This window comes from Ceratotherium simum, chromosome 15, assembly GCF_057802395.1.
Source record: "Ceratotherium simum simum isolate JZ-2026a chromosome 15, ASM5780239v1, whole genome shotgun sequence".
NCBI classification, from domain to species: Eukaryota; Metazoa; Chordata; class Mammalia; order Perissodactyla; family Rhinocerotidae; genus Ceratotherium; species Ceratotherium simum.
The window spans coordinates 43,157,885-43,180,620 of record NC_141914.1 but is presented as its reverse complement, the minus strand read 5'-3'; the positions used below and the strand labels follow the sequence as shown (position 1 = coordinate 43,180,620).

The 22,736-nt window shown below is 38.3% G+C and overlaps 1 long non-coding RNA gene across 1 annotated transcript; it reads right to left on the bottom strand.

The window, feature by feature from the left end:
* Positions 1 to 2,786: 2,786 nt before the first annotated feature.
* Positions 2,787 to 17,257, bottom strand: LOC147915193 (uncharacterized). Its single transcript, XR_015554391.1, has 3 exons — positions 17,140 to 17,257; positions 8,252 to 8,406; positions 2,787 to 2,844 (listed from the first exon to the last, which is right to left on the bottom strand). It is a non-coding gene; the product is annotated as an uncharacterized LOC147915193 (long non-coding RNA).
* Between the last annotated feature and the right edge of the window lie 5,479 nt (positions 17,258 to 22,736).

The window sequence follows — 22,736 nt, the reverse complement described above, 5'->3', positions numbered from 1 at the left end:
ACTCTTCCAAAAAATTGAGGAGGGGGGGAAGCTCCCTAACTCATTCTACGAAGCTGACATTACCCTGGTACCAAAACCAGACAAGGACAACACAATAAAAGAAAATTACAGGCCAATATCACTGATGAACATCGATGCGAAAATCCTCAACAAAATACTAGCAAATCGCATACAACAATACGTTAAAAAGATTATACACCATGATCAAGTGGGATTTATTCCAGGGATGCAGGGATGGTTCAACATTTGCAAATCAATCAATGTAATACACCACATTAATAAAATGAAGAACAAAAATCACATGATCATCTCAATAGATGCAGAGAAAGCATTTGACAAGATACAGCATCCATTTATGATAAAAACTCTGAATAAAATGGGTATAGAAGGAAAGTACCTCAACATAATAAAGACCATATATGAGAAACCCACAGCTAATATCATCCTCAATGGTGAAAAACTGAAAGCTATCCCTCTAAGAACAGGAACCAGACAAGGATGCCCACTGTCACCACTCCTATTTAACATAGTATTGGAAGTCCTAGCCAGAGCAATCAGGCAAGAGAAAGAAATAAAAGGGATCCAAATTGGAAAGGAAGAAGTGAAACTGTCACTATTTGCAGATGACATGATTTTATATATAGAAAACCCTAAAGAATCCACCAGAAAACTTTTAGAAGTAATAAACGAATATGGTAAAGTTGCAGGATACAAAATCAACGTACAAAAATCAGTTGCATTTCTGTACACTAACAACGAAGTAGCAGAAAGAGAAATTAAGAATACCATCCCATTTACAATTGCAACAAAAAGAATAAAATACCTAGGAATAAACTTAACCAAAGAGGTGAAAGATCTGTACACCGAAAACTATAAAACATTTCTGAAAGAAATTGAAGAAGACACAAAGAAATGGAAAGCTATTCCGTGCTCTTGGATTGGAAGAATTAACATAGTTAAGATGTCCATACTTCATACAGCCATCTATAGATTCAATGCAATCCCTATCAAAGTTCCAACAACATTTTTCACAGAAATAGAACAAAGAATCCTAAAATTTATATGGAACAACAAAAGACCCCGAATAGCTAAAGGAATCCTGAGAAAAAAGAACAAAGCTGGAGGTATCACACTCCCTGATTTCAAAATATACTACAAAGCTATAGTAACCAAAACAGCATGGTACTGGCACAAAAACAGACACACAGATCAATGGAATAGAATCGAAAGCCCAGAAATAAACCCACACATCTATGGACAGCTAATCTTTGACAAAGGAGCCAAGAACATACAATGGGGAAAAGAAAGTCTCTTCAACAAATGGTGTTGGGAAAACTGGATAGCCACATGCAAAAAAATGAAAGTAGACCCTTACCTTACACCATGCACAAAAATTAACTCCAAATGGATTAAAGACTTGAATGTAAGACCTGAAACTATGAAACTTCTAGAAGAAAACATAGGCAGTACGCTCTTCCACATTGGTCTTAGCAACATCTTTTCAAACACCACGTCTGACTGGGCAAGAGAAACAATAGAAAAAATAAACAAATGGGACTACATCAAACTAAAAAGCTTCTGCACAGCAAAGGAAACCATCAACAAAACGAAAAGACAACCTAACAATTGGGAGAAGATATTTGCAAACCATACTTCTGATAAGGGCTTAATCTCCAAAATACATAAAGAACTCATGCATCTCAACAACAAAAAAACTACCAACCCAATTAAAAAATGGGCAAAAGACCTGAACAGACATTTCTCCAAAGAAGATATACACATGGCCAACAGACACATGAAAAGATGTTCAAAATCACTATCAGGGAAATGCAAATCAAAACTACAATGAGATATCACCTCACGCCCGTCAGAATGGCTATAATTAACAAGACAGGAAACAACATGTGTTGGAGAGGATGTGGAGAGAAGGGAACTCTCATACACTGCTGGTGGGAGTGCAAACTGGTGCAGCCACTATGGAAAACAGTATGGAGATTCCTCAAAAAATCAAGGATAGAACTACCATATGATCCAGCTATTCCACTGCTGGGTATTTATCCAAAGAACTTGAAAACACCAATTTGCAAAGGTACATGCACCCCTGTGTTCATTGCAGCGTTATTCACAATAGCCAAGACTTGGAAGCAACCTAAGTGCCCATCAAGGGACGAATGGATAAAGAAGATGTGGTATATATACACAATGGAATACTACTCAGCCATAAGAAACGATGAAATCCAGCCATTTGTGACAACATGGATGGACATTGAGGGTATAATGCAAAGTGAAATAAGTCAGAGGGAGATGGTCAAATACCGTATGATTTCCTTCATTAAGTAGTAGATAATAACAACAATAAACAAACACATAGGGACAGAGATTGGATTGGTGGTTACCAGAGGGGAAGTGGGGAGGGAGGAGGGTGAAAGGGATAATTCGGTACATGTGTGGTGATGGGTTGTAATTAGTGTTTTGGTGGTGAACATGATGTAGTCCATGCAGAAATTGAAGTACAATGATGTACACCTGAAATTTTTACAATGTTATAAACCAATGTTACTGCAATAAACAAAAAATTTATAAAAAAATAAAATAAAATAAAAGGTGAATTCCATTTGACAAAGCAATTCCACTTCTAAGATATCTCTTACAGATATAATTATACTTAGGTATATTATTGAGGATTGTGCACTGTAATAGTACTATTCATAGTAAAACAATTTGAAAATAAAGGTCCATCACTAAGGAAACTAGTTAAACTTGCTAAGGTACATCCATACCTTGGACATCCATGAAGCGGTTAAAAAAACTGAAGTAGACCCATTTGTACAGATGTAGAAAGATCTGCAAGACATAATATTTAACAAGCGAGTCCAATTTATAATATATATGAAATGGATATATGCACATATAAGTATATAATGTAAATCTATAAATACGTAGGGAAATATGAAATTATAAACACCAAATGGTTAACAGTGGTTTCTTCTGGGGAGGAGAGTTGGATGGAGGAAAAAAATGAAGGAAGGGCTTTCACTTTTTACTCTTTAGTCTTCTCTGTTATCTGAATCTTGATTTTTATAACATGGTGTGATGGGCTAAATGACACCCTCAAAGATATGTGTCCTATTATGGTTAGTCTTATGTGTCAACTTGGCTAGACTATAGTACTCAGTTATTTAATCAAATACTAATCTAGTTGTTCCTGTAAAGGTATTTTATAGATGTGGTAAACATCTTGATTGGTTTTTTTTTATAATTTTATTTATTTATTTATTTTTCCCCCAAAGCCCCAGTAGATAGTTGTATGTCATAGCTGCACATCCTTCTAGTTGATGTATGTGGGACGCAGCCCCAGCATGGCCAGAGAAGCAGTGCTTTGGTGCACGCCCGGGATCCGAACCCGGGCCGCCAGCAGCAGAGCGCGCTCACTTAACCGCTAAGCCATGGGGCCGGCCCCCTGATTGTTTAAAAGGAGATTACCCTCAATGCGGTGAGTGAGCCTCATCTAATCAATTGAAGGCCTTAAGAGCAAAAACTGAGGTTTCCCAGAGAACAAGAGATTCTGCCTCAAGACTGCAGCATCAATTCCTACCTGAGTTTCCAGCCTGCACATTTGACCTACAGATTTTAGACTTGCCAGCTCTCACGTGAGCTAATTCCTTAAAATAAACTGAGAGAGAAAAAGAAAGAGGGTAGGAGAGAATGTCTCCTCTTGGTTCTGTTTCTCTAGAGAATCTGACATACATATCCTAATGTCTAAAACCTGTAAATATTACCTTATTTGGAAACGGGTTTTTTTCAGGTGTAATTGAGTCAAGAATCTTGAGACGAGAAAATCATCCTGGATTATCCAGGTGGGCCCTAAATGCCGCCACAAGAGTCCTTACAAGAGAGAGGCAGAGGGAGTTTCGACACACACAGAGAAGGCGATTTGAGACAAAGGCAGAGATTAGAGCAATGTGGCCACAAATCAAAAACTGTCAGCAGCCACCAGAATCTGGAAGAGGTAAGAAACATTCCCCCCATAGTCTCCAGTGGGAGTTCAGCCCTGCTAACACCTTGATTTTGTCCCAATGACACTGATTTTGGACTTCTGGCCTCCAGAACTGTGAGAGAATACATTTCTGTTGTTTTAAGCCGTTAAGTTTTTGGGGATTTGTTACAGTGGCCAAAGGAAACTAATATACATGCACATATTCATGTACTACTTGTATAAAAAATTTAAAAATCAAAGACTTTTTTTATGACTAGAGAAGTGAACATAGTATCATACAAAGAATGGGACCTTTGTATTCAGCCTTGAGCTCTAATTCATGCTGCATCACTAGATGCATAGCTTCAGGAAAACCACTTAAATGCTAAGTCTCAGTTTGCTCATCCATGAAATGGGGTAATAACACCTTTTGTGGTAGGCAAAGCAATGGCCCCAAAGATGTCCATGTCCTAATCTCTGGAATGTTACCATACATGGTAAAGGGAACATTGCAGATATGATTGAGTTTAGGATGTTGAAATGGGAAGATTATCGTAGATTTTCCTGGTGGGCCCAGTGTAATCTCAAAGGTTCTCAGAAGAGAGAGGCAAAAGGGTCAGAGTCAGAGAATATGTGACAACGGAAACATAGGTCAGAGAAAGAGACTGAGATTTGAAGATGCCACGTTGCTGGCTTTAAAAATGGAGGAACGGGCCCCCAGCCAAGGAATGCAGGCAACCTCTAAAAGTTGGAAAAGGCAAGGAAGTGGATTCTTTTCTAGAATCTCCAGAAGGAGTGCAGGCCCTGCCAAAACCTTGATTTTAGCCCAGTGAAACCCATTTCCAACTTTTGACCTCCAAAGCTGTAAGATATTTGTGTTGTTTTAGGCCACTAAATGTGTGATAATTTGTTACAGCAACAAAAGGAAATGCATATACCTGCCTATCAGAGTTGTTGTGAGGATTAAAGCATTCTTTTAATTATGGCCATATTTATTATTAGAAAAGACTATTTTGAGAAATGATTCTGGGAAGTGACTTATTTATACATAAACTGTCTCTGTAAGCCAAAAATACTTCTATTGAATTGCTCAGATTTTCAAAAAGTCCTAACTACAGACTTCATTTTTGTGTATCCAGTTTTCCATACGTGCGGATTTGCTTCCCATATGTCCCCATGGAGTTAAATATATTAAAATACTTTCTTTAATTTCCTGGCTTCCTGATCTTGAAGTCCATATTCAAGGAAGGCATTTGGCCAAGAAAACTGAATGGCCTCTCTGCATTCTCTAGTTTTTATCAAAAGGAGACAGATCCAAAGGTTATTTCTTTTTCTAGTGAAGGTTTGCCAAGTTTTCTTTGTAAAAATTACCTTAGTTTTGTTCAAGAAGCCAATGTCTCTCAAACTCCATGCAAGTTAACATGAACTCTAGAAAGATGCAGTAAAATACCCGTATGACCTCTACCCACACCTAACCTGCCATTCCCTAGTCTCTTTGGCTATCAGCTCATTTCAAGAATCACTAGACTCGTTTCCCACCTGGACCTCACAGTCGATCATCAACTATGCTCTCACTTGCCCTGCAGGACCCCTCTTCTCGAGACCCTCTCTTGCACCTTATTGCCAGTCCCAATTCTGTTAAACTCCCCTGCCTGTAAGTGAGCGTAAGTGAGGCCATCTTGTTACACCAAATGGCCCCAGCCCCTCCTCCGTGTGACTACTCACTGCTCTGCACATACTCCAAAAAATTCACATGCTCTCCTGATTTATGGCCTCCACTTACGTTTGTACTCCCCAATAGCTTGTTAAATTAAAAACTTTGATCTATGAGTTTCTCTCCAGGTACAGGCTGACCACAGGGGGGAAACACACCTACAAGGTATTCATCACAGCTGTCAGAAGAATGGAACAATGTGATGCCTGGAGCCCATCACGCCTGGAGACCAACATCCCTGGACCCTCTCCTTACTGCCCATTTTCCCTATATAACTGCCTCAAGTTTCTGTAATCTTTGAAGATAGGTCTTTGAGACATTAGTCACCTGTCTTCTGATTGGCCGGCTAATCTAATTAAACTTCGTTTCTCCATCTCTAACTCACTGTGATTAATTGGCTCAGATCGCGGCAAGCAGAGCGAGCCCATTGCTCGGTATCATGCCTACCTTCTCTTCACCTTCCCTCTGCCCAGGGAGCTTTGCCAATGTTAGTTTGCCAATATTAGTCTCCTACCTGGCCATTTGGATGCATGGTCACCATAAAATCATACTGTCATCAGCCAGGCCTGCAGGGCTTAGCTGTTTATCCTGCCTGGAGCTCACCTTGCATTAGTTTTCCATAGCATGCGCCACGGCAACTGTTCCATATCTTTTTTCCTCTACTAAGCCATTAAACATTCACCCCATCTCCATTCTCTCAACAAATAAATTGACCTCTGAGTTTTACTCTGCAGATTAGGGTAACCTGGAAAGCTCTTTAACTTCCTTTTACTCTGCCGTTAATTCATCTGTACAAACAAGGAAACTGTCTTGGAAAGTTGAAGCAACTCATCAGAAACACAGAGCTAGTACATAGAGAATGTGGATTTGGACTCGGGTTAGCTAACTGCAAATGCCTGTGCTTAACCACTCAGCTATAATGCCTCTTCCTCTGACTGCCCTTTCCCTTTTCAACCTCTTGTGGTCTGACCTGCTCTGCCCACTCTGCTGAAACTGCTCCTTGAAGGCCATTAACGAATTCTTGATACCAAAATCGAGTGGCTTTTCCCTGGTCTCCTCAAAATGGCCATTGGACTCTCTCCTGACTTCAGGGACGCGGCACTGCACGTCTTCCTCCTCCTTCCCTGATTTCCCTTGCTCTGCCTCTACTGGAGTCCTTTCCTGCTCAGGCCTGCTCTTGGTTCTCCTTTGTCCTTTTTACTCCCACCTTTTGCTGGCAGCCAGTCCCAACGATTGAAACATCAGCCCTACTCTATGTGATTCTTTTTAGTAATTCAAAAACAATTCATTGAGGCTTTCCCCTTCTGGTCCTGAAATTTTTATTCTGACCAATGTGGAAGCTATTCCAGGACGTGGCTGCCGTGTTATCGTCTCTCTGGCTCCTCTTTCCGTTTGATTTCGGCTGCGTGTGGTGGATATTTTGTGTGCTCTCTCAGCTTAAGCAAGCCTAGTTGAAACTGTTTTTCTGGCAAATGTTTCAGATAACACCCGATGGACTGACTCCAATAAATTGTAGTAAGCCAAACCATAATGAGGTGATGTTTGTTTGTTAAGTTGGTGAGCAGTTTTATCTGTTCGTTCTTATTAAGAGGTTTAATTCTCCTCTTCTTGGTCAGGAGAAAACAAAATATACTTTCCCGAGGCACAGACAGGAACAGAATCTTCTGCCCGTTATTCACAATATTCTCGAAAGTAGCCAGGTGTTTTGTCCCCTGGAGCATCCCTCCGCTGTCATTGGGATTCTCACAGCGGGGGTGCTGGTGTTGGTCACAGAAAGGAAACTGAGGTGGAGAAGGTCACAGGTACGCACATTCAAGCTGTATCTGTCCCATCCTTCCCAACCTTTGGCAATGTCTCCTTTGTCATCCAAATATATTTATTAACTTTACCTTTGTGTATTTAATAACCTTAATTTGCAGAAAAAGAATGATAGCAACCAACATGGCCACCAATCCTTCTGTTTTTTCGCTATCGCTGTAGGAATCATAGATGGAAGGGTTCATGGTTAGGTCATTTTCCCACACCCACTAAACGTGGAAATCAGAAAATGAAGGCCACCTTCTGAAAGTTAATCTAATTACATCAACACATAATGGGAAGAGAAAGAAAGTCTCTTTGTCCCTCTAGAAAGACTTGCTCTTCTCAAAACAGCGTCTAACTTTCTCAGTAGTAAGAATGCATATAAACAAAGAACGTACTAAGAGAAGTCAGTGGCCAGCAGAAAAATGCTGAGTCCAGGAGGCAAACCTAGGAGCACGCAGCCAGCATGAGCCAAGAGAATGAAAATTGCTCGGGCAGAACTCTCGCACTCTGAACCTTGGAGAAAGGTTTGCTATCTGCTTAGGCTTTGAGAAAATTCAATTCCAATATGCCCCAGCTGAAATGAACTCCAAGACCATTGATCTCCCTGCTCCCCAAGGAAATTTTCCTTTGTTAATTTTATTTCCCAGCGACCTCAAAGTAAAGAATGCGAGTGCCTTGGATTGAGACATAAAATCATTCCCATTCCTACAGATGGATGACTCTCCGTGGTAGATAAATAAATTACCATTCTGGCTTACCCATTAGGCCCCTGCTAATGTGTTTTTATCCACCTGTTGGGGTAACCAAGACTGAGGCTCACGACCTGTGAGGCCTCTAAGGTGGCCAGTCAGCTGTGCCTCCCTGGCTCCCAGGCCACCTGCTTTCCTCTTTAAGACACCAACAATGACTTCACCTATAAAAAACAATAAGCAAGTTTAGTAGGTGGCCATTACCTAATAAATGTAACAAAAAGCTATGGCTTCTATTTATACCAGCAATATCTAGTTATAAAATATAATGGGAAAAATCCCTTTCTCAGTGGAAAAAAGAAAAGCCTATAACCTATATGAAGAAAATGATTAAATTTAACCAAAGGATATAAAAGATTTTATTAGCTAGAGACCAAATACTTGAATGAAAAGATTTATTATTGAAAAGAAGTCTCAGTAAATTAATCTATAATGAAAAGATTTATTATCGTAAAGTCTCAGTAAATTAATCTATATATTTAATGCAATTCCCATCAAACTTTCAAAAGAATTTGGGGGCACTTGACAATATAATTCTGAACTTCTGCTTAAAGAATCATCTAAAAATCTATTCAAGAGAAATTTGAAAAGAAAAATAATACAGGGAGGGAGGACCTACCAGATGGTAGAGATTCAGCAATTAACCAGCACAATACCAGTGCAGAAGTAGAAAGAAAAATAAGTGAAACAACACAAAGTCCAGAAACACAAAGATGAGATTTCAAATTAATGGAAAAATAATGACTAAAACAAATGGCATTGGGATAACTAGGTGTGGATTTTAGGAAAGGTAATACAGTTAAATCATTATTTCAAAACTTAAACCTAAATATATTCTAAATGGATCAATGATTTAAATGAAACTATAAAAGTATCTGAAGAAAATATAGTTCTCTTTTTTTAATTTTATTTTATTGTGTTAAGAACACTTAACATGAGATCTACCCTCTTAACAGTTTTTTAAGGGTATAATTCACTATTGTTGACTACACGTACAATGTTGTACAGCAGCTCTCTAGAGTGAATTCATCTTGCTTAACTGAAACTTTATGCTCATTGATTGGTAACTCCCATTTTCCCCTCTTCCTAACCCGTGGCAACCACCATTCCACTTTTTGACTCTATGAATTTGACTATTTTAGTTATCTCATATAAGTGGAATCATGCAGTATTTATTTTTCCTATGACTGGCTCATTTCACTTAGAATAATATCCTAAAGGTTCATCTACATTGTTGCATATTATAGAATTTCCATCTTTTTTTTTTTTTTTTGCGAGGAAGATCAGCCCTGAGCTAACATCCGTGCTAATCCTCCTCTTTTTGCTGAGGAAGACCGGCTCTGAGCTAACATCTATTGCCAATCCTCCTCCCTTTTTTTTTTCCCCAAAGCCCCAGTAGATAGTTGTACGTCATAGTTGCACATCCTTCTAGTTGCTGTATGTGGGAGGCGCCCTCAGCATGGCGGGAGAAGCGGTGCGTCCTGCGCGCCTGGGATCCGAACCCGGGCCACAAGTAGCGGAGCGTGCGCACTTAACCACTAAACCACAGTGCCCGCCCTCCATCTTTTTTAAGGCTGAATAGTATTCTGTTGGATATATATACATTTTCTTTTTCCATTCATCTGTCAATGGACATGTAGGCTGTTTCCACATCTTAGTGTTTAAGAATAGTGTTTCAATGAACATGGGAGTGCTATCTCTTAGAGATCATGATTACAATTCTTTTTGAATAAACACCCAGAAGTGGCATTGCTGGATCATATGGCAGTACTATTTTTAATTTCTTGAGGAATCTCCATACTGTTTTCTATAGTGACTGCACCATATTGCATTTCCACCAACAGTCTGCAAGGGTTCCAATTTTTCCACATGATCTCCAATACTGTTGTCTTTTGTTTTGATAATAGCCATCCTGACAGGTGTGAGGTGATATCTTGTTATGGTTTTGATTTGCATTTCCCTGAAGGGATTAGTGACACTGAACATTTTTTCATATAGCTGTTAGCCATTTGTATGTCTTCATTGGAGAAATGTCTATTCAGGTCTTTACTCCCATTTTTTAATTGGGTTATTAGGTTTTTTGCTATTGAATTATAGGAGTTCCTTATATATTTTGGATATTAACCCCTTATCAGATATATGGTTTGCAAATACTTTCTCCAGTTCCATAGGTTGCCTTTTCACTCTCTTGATTCTTTCCTTTGCTGTGCAGAAGATTTTTAGTTTGACGTAGTCCCACCTGTTTATTTTTGTCTTTGTTGCCTGTACTTTTGGTGTCATATCCATTAAATCATTGCCACAACCAATGTCATTAAGCTTTTATCCTATGTTTTCTTCTCGGAGTTTTACAGTTTCAAATCTTAAGTTTAAGTCTTTAATCAGTTTTGAGTTGATTTTGTGTATGGTGTAAGATAAGGGTCCAATTTTATTCTTTTTCACGTGGATACCCAGTTTTCACAATACCATTTGTTGAGTAGACTATCCTTTCCCCATTGTGTATTCTTGGCACCCTTGTTGAAGATAAGCTGACCACATATGCATGGATCTATTCCTGGGCTCTCTATTCTGTTCCATTCGTCTATATGTCTGTCTATATGCCAGTTCCGTACTGTTTTGGTCAATGTGATATATATTGTAAAATATAATATATTTTGAAATCAGGAAGCGTAATGCCTCCAGCTTTGTTCTTCTTTCTTAAGATTGCTTTGGCTACTCGTGGTCTTTTGCAGTTCTATATGAATTGTAGAATTATTCTTTCTATTTCTGTAAAAAAATGCCATTGAAATTTTGATAGGGATTGCATTGAGTCTATAGGTTGTTTCAGGTAGTATGGACACTTTGACAATATTAAGTCTTCTAATCCATAAACACAGGATGTTTTTCCATTAGTTTGTGTCTTCTTTAATTTCTTTCATCAGTGTTTTTGTAGTTTTCAGTATACAAGTCTTTCATCTGCTTAGTTGAGTCTATTTGTAAGTATTTTTTTTTGGTGCTATTGTAAATGGAATTGTTTTCTAATTTCCTTCTCAGATAGTTCATCGTTAGTGTATAGAAACACAACTGATTTTTGTATGTCGATTTTGTATCCTGCAACTTTACTGAATTTGTTTATTAGTTTTAAGAGTTTTTTTGTTGGAGTCTTTAGGATTTTCCATACATCATGTTATCTGCAAACAGGGACAATTTTACTTCTTCCTTTCTGATTTGGAAACATTTATCTTCTTTTTCTTGCCTAATTGCTTTGGCTAGGACTTCCAGTATTAAGCTGAATAGAAGTGGTGAGAGTAGGCATCCTTTCCTTGTTCCTGATCTTAGAGGAAAACCTTTCAGTTTTTCACCATTGAATATAATGTTAGCTATGGTCCATTCATATATGGCCTGTATTTTGTTATGGAACTTGCCTTCTATTCCTAGTTTGTTGAAAGTTTCTATTGTGAAAAGATGTTGAATTTTGTCAAACAGTTTTATTACATCTATTGAGATGATCATGTGATTGTTATTCTTTTTTCTGTTAATGTGGTGTATCACATTAATTTTCATATATTGAACCATCCTTGTATCCCAGGGATAAACTCCACTTGGTCGTGGTGTATGATTCTTTTAATGTGCTATTGGGTTCAGTCTGCCAGTATTTTGTTGAGGATTTTTGCATCTATATTCATCAAGGATATTGGCCTGTAGTTTTATTTTCTTGTGGTGTCCTTGTCTGGCTTTGGTATTGGGGTAATGCTGGCCTTATAAAGTGAGTTTGGGAGCATTCCCTCCTCTTCAACTTTTTGGAAGAGTTTGAAAAGGAATAGTGTCAATTCTTCTTTAAATATTTGGTAGAATTCATCTGATCTGGGCTTTTCTTTGTCGAGAGGTTTTTGATTACTGATTCAATCCCCATACTAGTTATAGGTCTGTTCAAACTTCCCATTTTTTCATGATTTAGTCTTGGTAGATTGTATGTTTCTAGGAATTTATGCATTTCTTCTAGGTTATCCATTTAATTGGCTTATAATTGCTCATATATTCTCTTACAATCCTTTTAATTTCTGTGGCAAAAGTTGTAATGTCTCTTCTTTCATTTCTGATTTTATTTATTTGAGTCCTCTTTCTTTTTTTCTTAGTTAGTCTAAAGGTTTGTCGATTTGGTTTATCTTTTTAAAAAACAAGCTCTTAGCTTTGTTGATTTTTTTCTATTTTCTATTTTATTTATTTCTGCTCTAACCTTTGTTATTTCCTTTCTTCTACTATCTCTGGCCTTAGTTTGTTCTTAGTGTGTTTGAGATCTTTCTCTTTTTTTTTTTTTTTTGTAGTCATTTATGGCTATGAACTTCCTCTTAGTACTGCTTTTTTTGCATCCCATGAGATTTGGTATGTTGTATTTTCATTTTCATTTGTCTCAAGGTATTTTCTTATTTCATTTTTCATTTCTTCTTTAACCCAATTGTTGTTCAAGAGTGTATTAATTTCTACATATTTGTGAATTTTCCAGTTTTCCTTCTGCTGTTGATTTCCAATTTCATTCCATTGTGGTCAGAAAAGATACTTGGTATGATTTCAATCTTCCTAAATTTGTAAGACTTGTTTTTTGAACTACCATGTGATCTAGCCTTAAGAAAGATCTGTGTGCACTTAAACAGAATATGTACTGTGCTGCTGTTGGATGGAATGTTCTGTATATATCTGTTAGGTCCATTTAGTCTACAGTGTTGTTCAAGTCCTCTGTTTCTTTATTGATCTTCTGTCATTTGTCCATTAATGAAAGTGGGGTATTGAGATCTCCTGCTATTACTGTATTGCTGTCTATTTCTTCCTTCAGTTCTGTCAATGTTTCCTTTATATATTTAGGTGCTCTGATGTTGGGTGCATATATATTTATCATTGCTATATCTTCCTGGTGCCTTGACCCTTTTATCATTATACAATGATTTGCTTTGTCTCTGGTGAGTTTTTGACTTAAAGTCTATTTTTTTCTGATTTAAGTGTAGCCACTCCTGCTTTCTTTCAGTTACCACTTGCATGGAATATCTTTTTCTATCTCTTCACTCTCAGCATATGTGTGTCCTTGAATCTAAAGCGAGTTTCTCGTAGACAGCATATGGGTGAGTCTCATTTTTTTAAATCCATTCAGCTATTTTATGTCTTCTGATTGGGGTGTTTAACCCACTTACATTTATAGTAATTATAGGTAGGTAAGGATTTTCTATAGCCACTTTGTTGATTCCTGTAGTAGTAGTCTCATAGTACTTTTGTTTGTCTTTCCTTTTGCTGTCTCCCTTTGTGTTTTTTTCATTATTGGTATTGATATGCTTTAACTCCTTTCTATTTTTCTTTTGTGTAACATCTATAGGTTTTGTCTATGTGTGTGTAGTTACCTTGGGGCTTACATAAAATATTTTATAGTCATAACAGTCTATTTTAAACTGATAACAACTTAAGTTCAATTGCATACAAAATACACCTTAACTTCTCCTCCATACACACTTTGTTAGTGTTGTCATAATTTATATCTATTCATATTGTATATCTTTTAGCATATTTTAGTTACATTTATTTTTAATATTTTGTGTTTTAACTTTTATACTAGAATTTAAGATGATACACCCTCTACCATTATAGTAATGCAGTATTCTATATTTGCCTATATATTTACCTTTACCAACAAGTTTCATATTTTCTTATGCTATGATGTTACTGCTTAGCATCGTTTCGTTTTGAATGAAGAACCTCCCGTCTGTTAGCTTTTCTCATAAGGCAGTTCTAGTGGGGATGACCTCCTCAGCTTTTGCTTCTCTGGGAAAGTCTTTATCACTCCTTCCTTAGAAGGTGAGTGAGCATCCATAATGGGCAATTATTAACGATTTTGTTTAAACTTTTGCAAGAATGGGTACACCATAAACTCCTTAAGGAGCCTATTCCACCTTTCATCACACAATCAATGCGTGATTGAATGTCACTTTGTTTAACTCACATATTTCCTCTTTTAATTGAAACCCTTATCCCTCTTTCTGTCTTCTGGTGACATGAAATTCAACTGGTTGGCATATTCATAAACATGATTATTGAAGCCAAGGACCAAATCACCGTGTTGGACCCATTTGATAGTACTGTCAAAAATAAAGCTTCAGATTTAAATAAAAGGAGGACAATGGAAAGACTTCTTCATTAACAATATATAGAGATTAAATCTGTTTCACATTTACTGTGCAACTGCAATACATGAACAGGACACCATGCTCCTGATTTTAGAGCTCCATCCAGAGTTGATGAAACATGTTCATCAATAAACTATGGAAAGTGCATGGTAAAAATAGGCACTAAATGGTATCTATTAATAATTATTAACATCATAAGGTTATTTCTATTCATTCTCATTCCCAAGAATAGCACCTTGAACAGTGCTTTATATGTACTAGGAATTCATTAAATATTTGAGGATAAAAGTTAGGGAAGGGAGAGAAATGAGAAAAAAAGAAAATAAAAGCTTTTTTTGTCTTCGATATAAGCTTCCAAGGAAATAAATACTACCAAACACTTCCTACTTTGAAATCTAGATCTTTAGAAGAAAAGGAATATGACCATCAAATTCAGATTCCTCGCACTACCCCCAAGAATATAAGTCTCATTATGAGAGAAGTCAAACTTTAGGATTTGTACTCAGAAAAAATCATTAAATTGCCTATCAGAAATTAAGTTTATGTAGGGGCCAGCCTGGTGGTGTAGTGGTTATGTTTGCATGCTCCACTTTTGTTCTCAGGTTTGAATCCCAGGAGCAGACCTATGTACCACACATCAGGCCATGCTGTGGTGGCATCCCACATAAAAAAAAAAGAGGAAGATTGGCAACAGATGTTAGCTCAGGGTCAATTTTCCTCAAAAAAAAAAAAAAAGAAATTAAGTTGATGTAATTTAAAGGATAATTTGTCTCACTTTACTAGGGTAGGGAAAAGTTAAATATAAAAAATGAAAGTGGTCTTGCACATGAGTTGGCCCCTCTCCTGGTATCATTTGAGTATATTCCTAGCTAAGTTTATTCACAGTCTGAGGTGCTAGGTGTAGTTCAGCAAGCTATGATAGAAAATGATATATTGGAGAAGATTCAAAAAGAAGTGAGACAAAGGTAATCACTTCAACTGAATTGTTTGAAACTTGCCAAGCTTTTCCCCATTCATAAATGCTAGATTTACCTAAAATGGATCTCACTGAGAGCTCTCTCTTTTGCTTGCATTTTGAGTCCTGCCACCTAATTTGTTAACATATGGTCTGAGAGTTAGACAGTTCGTGCTTAGGAACTCAAAAATAGATTAAGCATAAGAAAAATAGAATGGCTGTGATCTTGATGCAGAACATGTTGCCATCTATTGTTTGTCAGAGGAAAAGGGATGCAAATTTCAGAACCTAAATGAATAAGATGAATTAGGATCTGGGTGGCGTTTGCCTTGTAAACATTCCAGTAGAAATGGAGAAACGGGGCAATCCATCAAGGTTAAAAGAAAAAAAGGAAAAGAAAAATAATTTTAGTTTTAAAAAAATGGTTTATAACCATAGAAGTTTCTAGATAAGTTTCATTTGAAAGGAGAGACTTAAGGATAGAGATGTTTAAGGCATTTGACCATAACAACGATCTTAAGGTCAAGTGTCCCCAGCTGTAGGTAATTGGCTGTCTGGAATTCATTCAGTAGGTGGAAATGGCTTTTTAGTATGTGCTGAAAACCAGAGAAATGGAATTCTCCTTTACACTTTATGACAAATCCTTCAAAATGCTTCAAGAGAACTCCTAACAGATTTAGAGATTGTTTTGAGAATATAAGCTCCATGAGGACAGAGGTGTATATACCTTTTTCATACCTGTACCCCTATTGCCTAGAACCACGTCTGGAACAGAGGAAGTATTGAGTAAATACTGTTTAATTGATTCCATAAGATATAATATTATATAGCAGGGAGTAAAACTAGAGGCTCCTTGGGCTCATCAGGAAAAAGGAAGGAATGAATGGAGGGAGGAAGAGAGAGGGAAAGGGAAGGAAAAAAAAAGAAGAGGGGTGGAAGGAAGGACCAGTTCTTGTAGTGAATAAAAGAAAAAACAAGTTAAATACTGTGTAGTCTATAAAAATACCATCACATTACCCTATCAACTCAGTCAACCCTTCAGGAATTAATTCTACCCCAGTCATCATGGCTGCTCACAGTGTCTGAAAGCTCAGATCTAAAATGTTTTGAATCATGGAGTAAATTGCTGCACAGTAGGAAAACAAATAAGACAGTGGCATATAAATCTCTTTCAATTGTAACACTTTCATAGTGTTTTTTTAAATTTGAAATACATTGTGGAAAAATACGGTTAAAGTAATTTATCTGGTAGAACTAGTTACATTTACTTCAGTTTGAGGAGAAAGTTGAGAGGAGGGAGTCAAGATGGCGGCGTAGGCAGACTCTGAACTCACCTCCTCCCGTGGACACAGCCAATTTACAACTACTCGTGGAAAAATTACCCCTGAGACAGAACTGAAAACTGGATAAGAGGAACTCCTGCAACAACGGACAATCCTAACTGGGGTGGAAGAGGCAGAGACTCCCTTCCGGAGAGGAAAAACGCCGCCTTCACAAGCCGCCAGCTTCATGGCCACCGGGAGCAGCTCACAGGTACGCAACCTCCCTGGAGGCGCGGGGCCCTGAGCCGGGAGCGCCCCCGCTGTGGGCATTGTGTGGACCCAGCACAATCGAGACCAGCGGCATAATATCTGACTTTGCTGCTACTAAAGCATTGGGTAGCACCCCCAGAAAACCCGGTTCACAAAGAAACTAAAACTGGCTCTTAAAGGGCCCGCGCACAAACTCACCCGTTCCAGAAAGCATCCTAAAATCACCAGAAAGAAAGGTGCACACTGCTTTGGTGACAAGAGACTCACCTAATAGGCCCTGAGTGCATCTCGGTGAGGGGTGAGACCTCTCCAGGGACTGGGACATTGGCGGCGGCCATTGTTGTGGCCTGGTGTGAGCGTGCTGACACAGACGCCATTGGAGTTTTCCCTGAGACCTGCTAGCCCAGGGTCTGCTCCACCCGCTAGAGCACCGATTTAATCCAGCTCAGCCAGGGCAGGCAGCCCACCCTAGAGACTGGCCCCACCTAACAACAAACCCTCAGGCAACATGTGGGCCTGCATAGATTGGTGACTGGATTTTCTGCAGCCTGGCAACTGAGCTGACTTGAGCGGGGCAGGGTGTGCACAAGGAGCGGGTGGAGAGTGTGGGGTGGTGGCGGAGTGTGTGGGGCTCCCGCCGTGGAGAGACTGGGTCCGCTTGGGGAGGTCGGGGCACTCACACGGGGCAGGACTGTGTTGACTGTGTGTGTGGACCTGTGGGCCGCAGGGCTTGTCAGCTGCAGAAGACTTGTGCTTCTCAAAGACCCACATAGGAGGTTTGCCCCACCTTCCAAAGCCTGAAACAATTGGGTGCTCCTGTGCCTGAGGCCAGCCCCACCCAGCTGCAATCCTCAGAGAGCTGACAAGAGACCTAATAGGCTAGAGGCTTACAGCAATTCTAAGACCCTGAGCCTAACAACCTGCCACGCTGGGGGCCTACTCACTTAAAAGAAATACTGCAACACAGATGTGGTATTAGAACTTGCAGCCAACTGTGCTGGGGCTCCTCACACCTGATAAAGAGACTGAAGGGCCCACAACAACTACAAGCAGCTGAGCATTACAACAGCTGGCCAGGAGCATAACTCAGCCTCCCTGGGCGCCTATAGGGAGAGCTAACAGGCCACAATAGAAGCACACACGTAGCCCACATAGGGGCCACCCCTGGAACATTGAGAACTGAGGGAAGCACACTGGAAGCCTCCTAAGGCATCACTTACATAAGGTCACCTATCCAAGAGCAGGAGACGTAGCTGACCTACCTAATACATAGACACAAGCACAGGGAAAGAGGCAAAATGAGGAGGCAAAAGAATACATTCCAAGTAAGGGAACAGGACAAAACCCCAGAAAAGGAACTAAGCGAAACAGAAATGAGCAACCTACCTGACAGAGAGTTCAAACTAAGAGTGTTAAGGATGCTAACTGATCTGGGGAGAAGAATAGATGAACTCAGTGAGAATGTCAACAAAGAAATGGAAGATATAAAAAAGAACCAATCAGAAATGAAGAATACAATACTGGAAATGAAAAATTCATTAGAGGGACTCAAAAGCAGAGTAGAGGATACAGAAGAACGGATCTGTGAGCTGGAAGAAAGACTAGAAGAAATTACCCAAGGTGAACAGGTAAAAGAGAAAAGAATTAAAAAGAGTGAGGACAGTCTAAGGGACCTCTGGGACAACATCAAGCGCACTAACATCCGTGTTATAGGTGTCCCGGAAGGAGAAGAGCGAGACAAGAGGGCAGAGAATCTATTTCAAGAAATAATAGATGAAAACTTCCCTAACCTAAGGAAGGAAACAGACATCCAGGTACAGGAGGCACAAAGAGCCCCAAACAAGATAAACCCAAAGAGGCCCACACCAAGACACATCATAATCAAAATGTCCAGAATTAAAGATAAAGAGAGAATCCTAAAAGCCACAAGAGAATGTCAAGTTACATACAAAGGAAACCCCATAAGGCTATCAGCTGACTTCTCAGCAGAAACCTTACAGGCTAGAAGAGAATGGCACGATATATTTAAAGTGCTAAAAGGAAAAAACTTACAGCCAAGAATACTCTACCCAGCAAGGTTATCGTTCAAAATGGAAGGAGAGATCAAAAATTTCCCAGACAAGCAAAAATTAAAGGAGTTTGTCACCAAGAAACCAGTGTTACAAGAAATGTTAAAGGGACTGATTTAAGGGGAAAAGAGAAGACCACAAATAGGAAAAATTATCTATTTCCACGATTAGAACGTAATGGATACAAATGCACAAAAAAGAAGTTGGATGTGATAACAAAAACAAAAGGAGGGAGGAGGGTAGTTAAAGAGTACAGCATTCAGACAGAGGACAAACTAAAGTGAACATCAATTCTGTATAGAAGAAGTAAGGAACAGAGAAGGACCACTAAAACACTGAGGGAAAAAAAAAAAAAGTTAAAAATGGCAGTAAGTACATACTTATCAATAGCTACTTTAAACGTCAATGGACTAAATGCTCCAATTAAAAGGCATAGGGTGGCTGACTGGATAAAAACAAGACCCATATATATGCTGCATACAAGAGACACACTTCAGACCTAAAGACACTCACAAACTGAAAGTGAAGGGATGGAAAAAGATACTCCACGCAAATGGCAATGAAAAGAAAGCTGGGGTAGCAGTACTCATATCAGACAAAATAGACTTTAAAACAAAAACTGTAAAACGAGACAAAGAAGGGCATTACATAATGATCAAGGGAACAATCCAACAAGAGGATATAACACTTGTAAATATCTACGCACCCAATGTAGGTGCACCTAAATATATAAAGCAATTATTAACAGACATAAAAACAGAAATAGACAGTAACACAATAATAGTAGGGGACTTTAACACTCCACTTACACCAACGGATAGATCATCCAAACAGAAGATCAATAAGGAAACATTGGCCTTAAACGACACACTAGAACAGATGGACCTAGTAGATATATACAGAGCATTCCATCCAAAAACCGAAGAATACACGTTCTTTTCAAATGCACATGGAACATTCTCCAGGATTGATCACATATTAGGCCACAAAACAAGTCTCCATAAATTTAAGAAGATTGAAATAATACCAACCATCTTTTCTGACCACAACGGTATGAAACTAGAAATCAACTATAGGAAGAAAATCAGAAAAGCCACAAATACATGGAGATTAAACAAAATGCTACTGAACAACGATTGGGTTAACGAAGAAATCAAAGAAGAAATCAAAAAATACCTGGAGACAAATGAAAATGAAAATACGACATGCCAGAATTTATGGGATACAGCAAAAGCGGTTCTAAGAGGGAAGTTTATAGCAATACAGGCCTATCTCAACAAACAAGAAAAATCTCAAATAAACAATCTAACAATGCACCTAAAGGAACTGGAAAAAGAAGAACAAACAAAGCCCAAAATCAGTAGAAGAAGGGAAATAATAAAAATCAGAGCAGAAATAAATGAAATAGAGACCAAAAAACAATAGAAAAAATTAATAAAACCAAGAGCTGGTTCTTTGAAAAGATAAACAAAATTGACAAACCTTTAGCTAGACTCACCAAGAAAAAAGAGAGAAGGCACAAATAAGTAAAATCAGAAATGAAAGAGGAGAGGTTACAACAGACACCTCAGAAATACAAAAGATTATAAGAGAATACTATGAAAAACTATATGCCAACCAATTCGACAATCTGGAAGAAATGGATAAATTCTTAGAATCATACAACCTTCCAAAACTGGATCAAGAAGAAGTAGAGAATTTGAATAGACCAATCACCAGTAAGGAGATCGAAACAGTAATCAAAAACCTCCCCAAAAATAAAAGTCCAGGACCAGATGGCTTCCCTGGTGAATTCTACCAAACATTCAAAGAAGAGTTAATACCTATCCTTCTCAAACTCTTCCAAACAATTGAGGAGGGGGAAGCTCCTAACTCATTCTACAAGCTGACATTACCCTGATACCAAAACCAGACAAGGACAACACAAAAAAGAAAATTACAGGCCAATATCACTGATGAACATCGATGCAAAAATCCTCAACAAAATACTAGCAAATCGCATACAACAATACGTTAAAAGATTATACACCATGATCAAGTGGGATTTATTCCAGGTATGCAGGGATGGTTTAACATTCGCAAATCAATCAACGTAATACACCACATTAATAAAATGAAGAATAAAAATCACATGATCATCTCAATAGATGCAGAGAAAGCATTTGACAAGATACAGCATCCATTTATGATAAAAACTCTGAATAAAATGGGTATAGAAGGAAAGTACCTCAACATAATAAAGACCATATATGAGAAACCCACAGCTAATATCATCCTCAATGGTGAAAAACTGAAAGCTATCCCTCTAAGAACAGGAACCAGACAAGGATGCCCACTGTCACCACTCCTATTTAACATAGTATTGGAAGTCCTAGCCAGAGCAATCAGGCAAGAGAAAGAAATAAAAGGGATCCAAATTGGAAAGGAAGAAGTGAAACTGTCACTATTTGCAGATGACATGATTTTATATATAGAAAACCCTAAAGAATCCACCAGGAAACTTTTAGAAGTAATAAACGACTATGGTAAAGTTGCAGGATACATAATCAACATACAAAAATCAGTTGCATTTCTGTACACTAACAACGAAGTAGCAGAAAGAGAAATTAAGAATACCATCCCATTTACAATTGCAACAAAAAGAATAAAATACCTAGGAATAAACTTAACCAAAGAGGTGAAAGATCTGTACACCGAAAACTATAAAACATTGCTGAAAGAAATTGAAGAGGACACAAAGAAATGGAAAGATATTCCGTGCTCTTGGATTGGAAGAATTAACATAGTTAAGATGTCCATACTTCCTAAAGCCATCTATAGATTCAATGCAATCCCTATCAAAGTTCCAACAACATTTTTCACAGAAATAGAACAAAGAATCCTAAAATTTATATGGAATAACAAAAGACCCCGAATAGCTAAAGGAATCCTGAGAAAAAAGAACAAAGCTGGAGGTATCACACTCCCTGATTTCAAAATATACTACAAAGCTATAGTAACCAAAACAGCATGGTACTGGCACAAAAACAGACACACAGATCAATGGAATAGAATCGAAACCCAGAAATAAACCCACACATCTATGGACAGCTAATCTTCGACAAAGGAGCCAAGAACATACAATGGGGAAAAGAAAGTCTCTTCAACAAATGGTGTTGGGAAAACTGGATAGCCACATGCAAAAAAATGAAAGTAGACCCTTACCTTACACCATACACAAAAATTAACTCCAAATGGATTAAAGACTTGAATGTAAGACCTGAAACTGTGAAACTTCTAGAAGAAAACATAGGCAGTACGCTCTTCCACATCAGTCTTAGCAACATCTTTTCAAACACCACATCTGACCAGGCAAGAGAAACAATAGAAAAAATAAACAAATGGGACTACATCAAACTAAAAAGCTTCTGCACAGCAAAGGAAACCATCAACAAAACGAAAAGACAACCTAACAATTGGGAGAAGATATTTGCAAACCATACTTCTGATAAGGGCTTAATCTCCAAAATATATAAAGAACTCATGCATCTCAACAACAAAAACTACCAACCCAATTAAAAAATGGGCAAAAGACCTGAACAGACATTTCTCCAAAGAAGATATACAGATGGCCAACAGACACATGAAAAGATGTTCAAAATCACTAACTATCAGGGAAATGCAAATCAAAACTACAATGAGATATCACCTCACGCCTGTCAGAATGGCTATAATTAACAAGACAGGAAACAACATGTGTTGGAGAGGTTGTGGAGAGAAGGGAACTCTCATACACTGCTGGTGGGAGTGCAAACT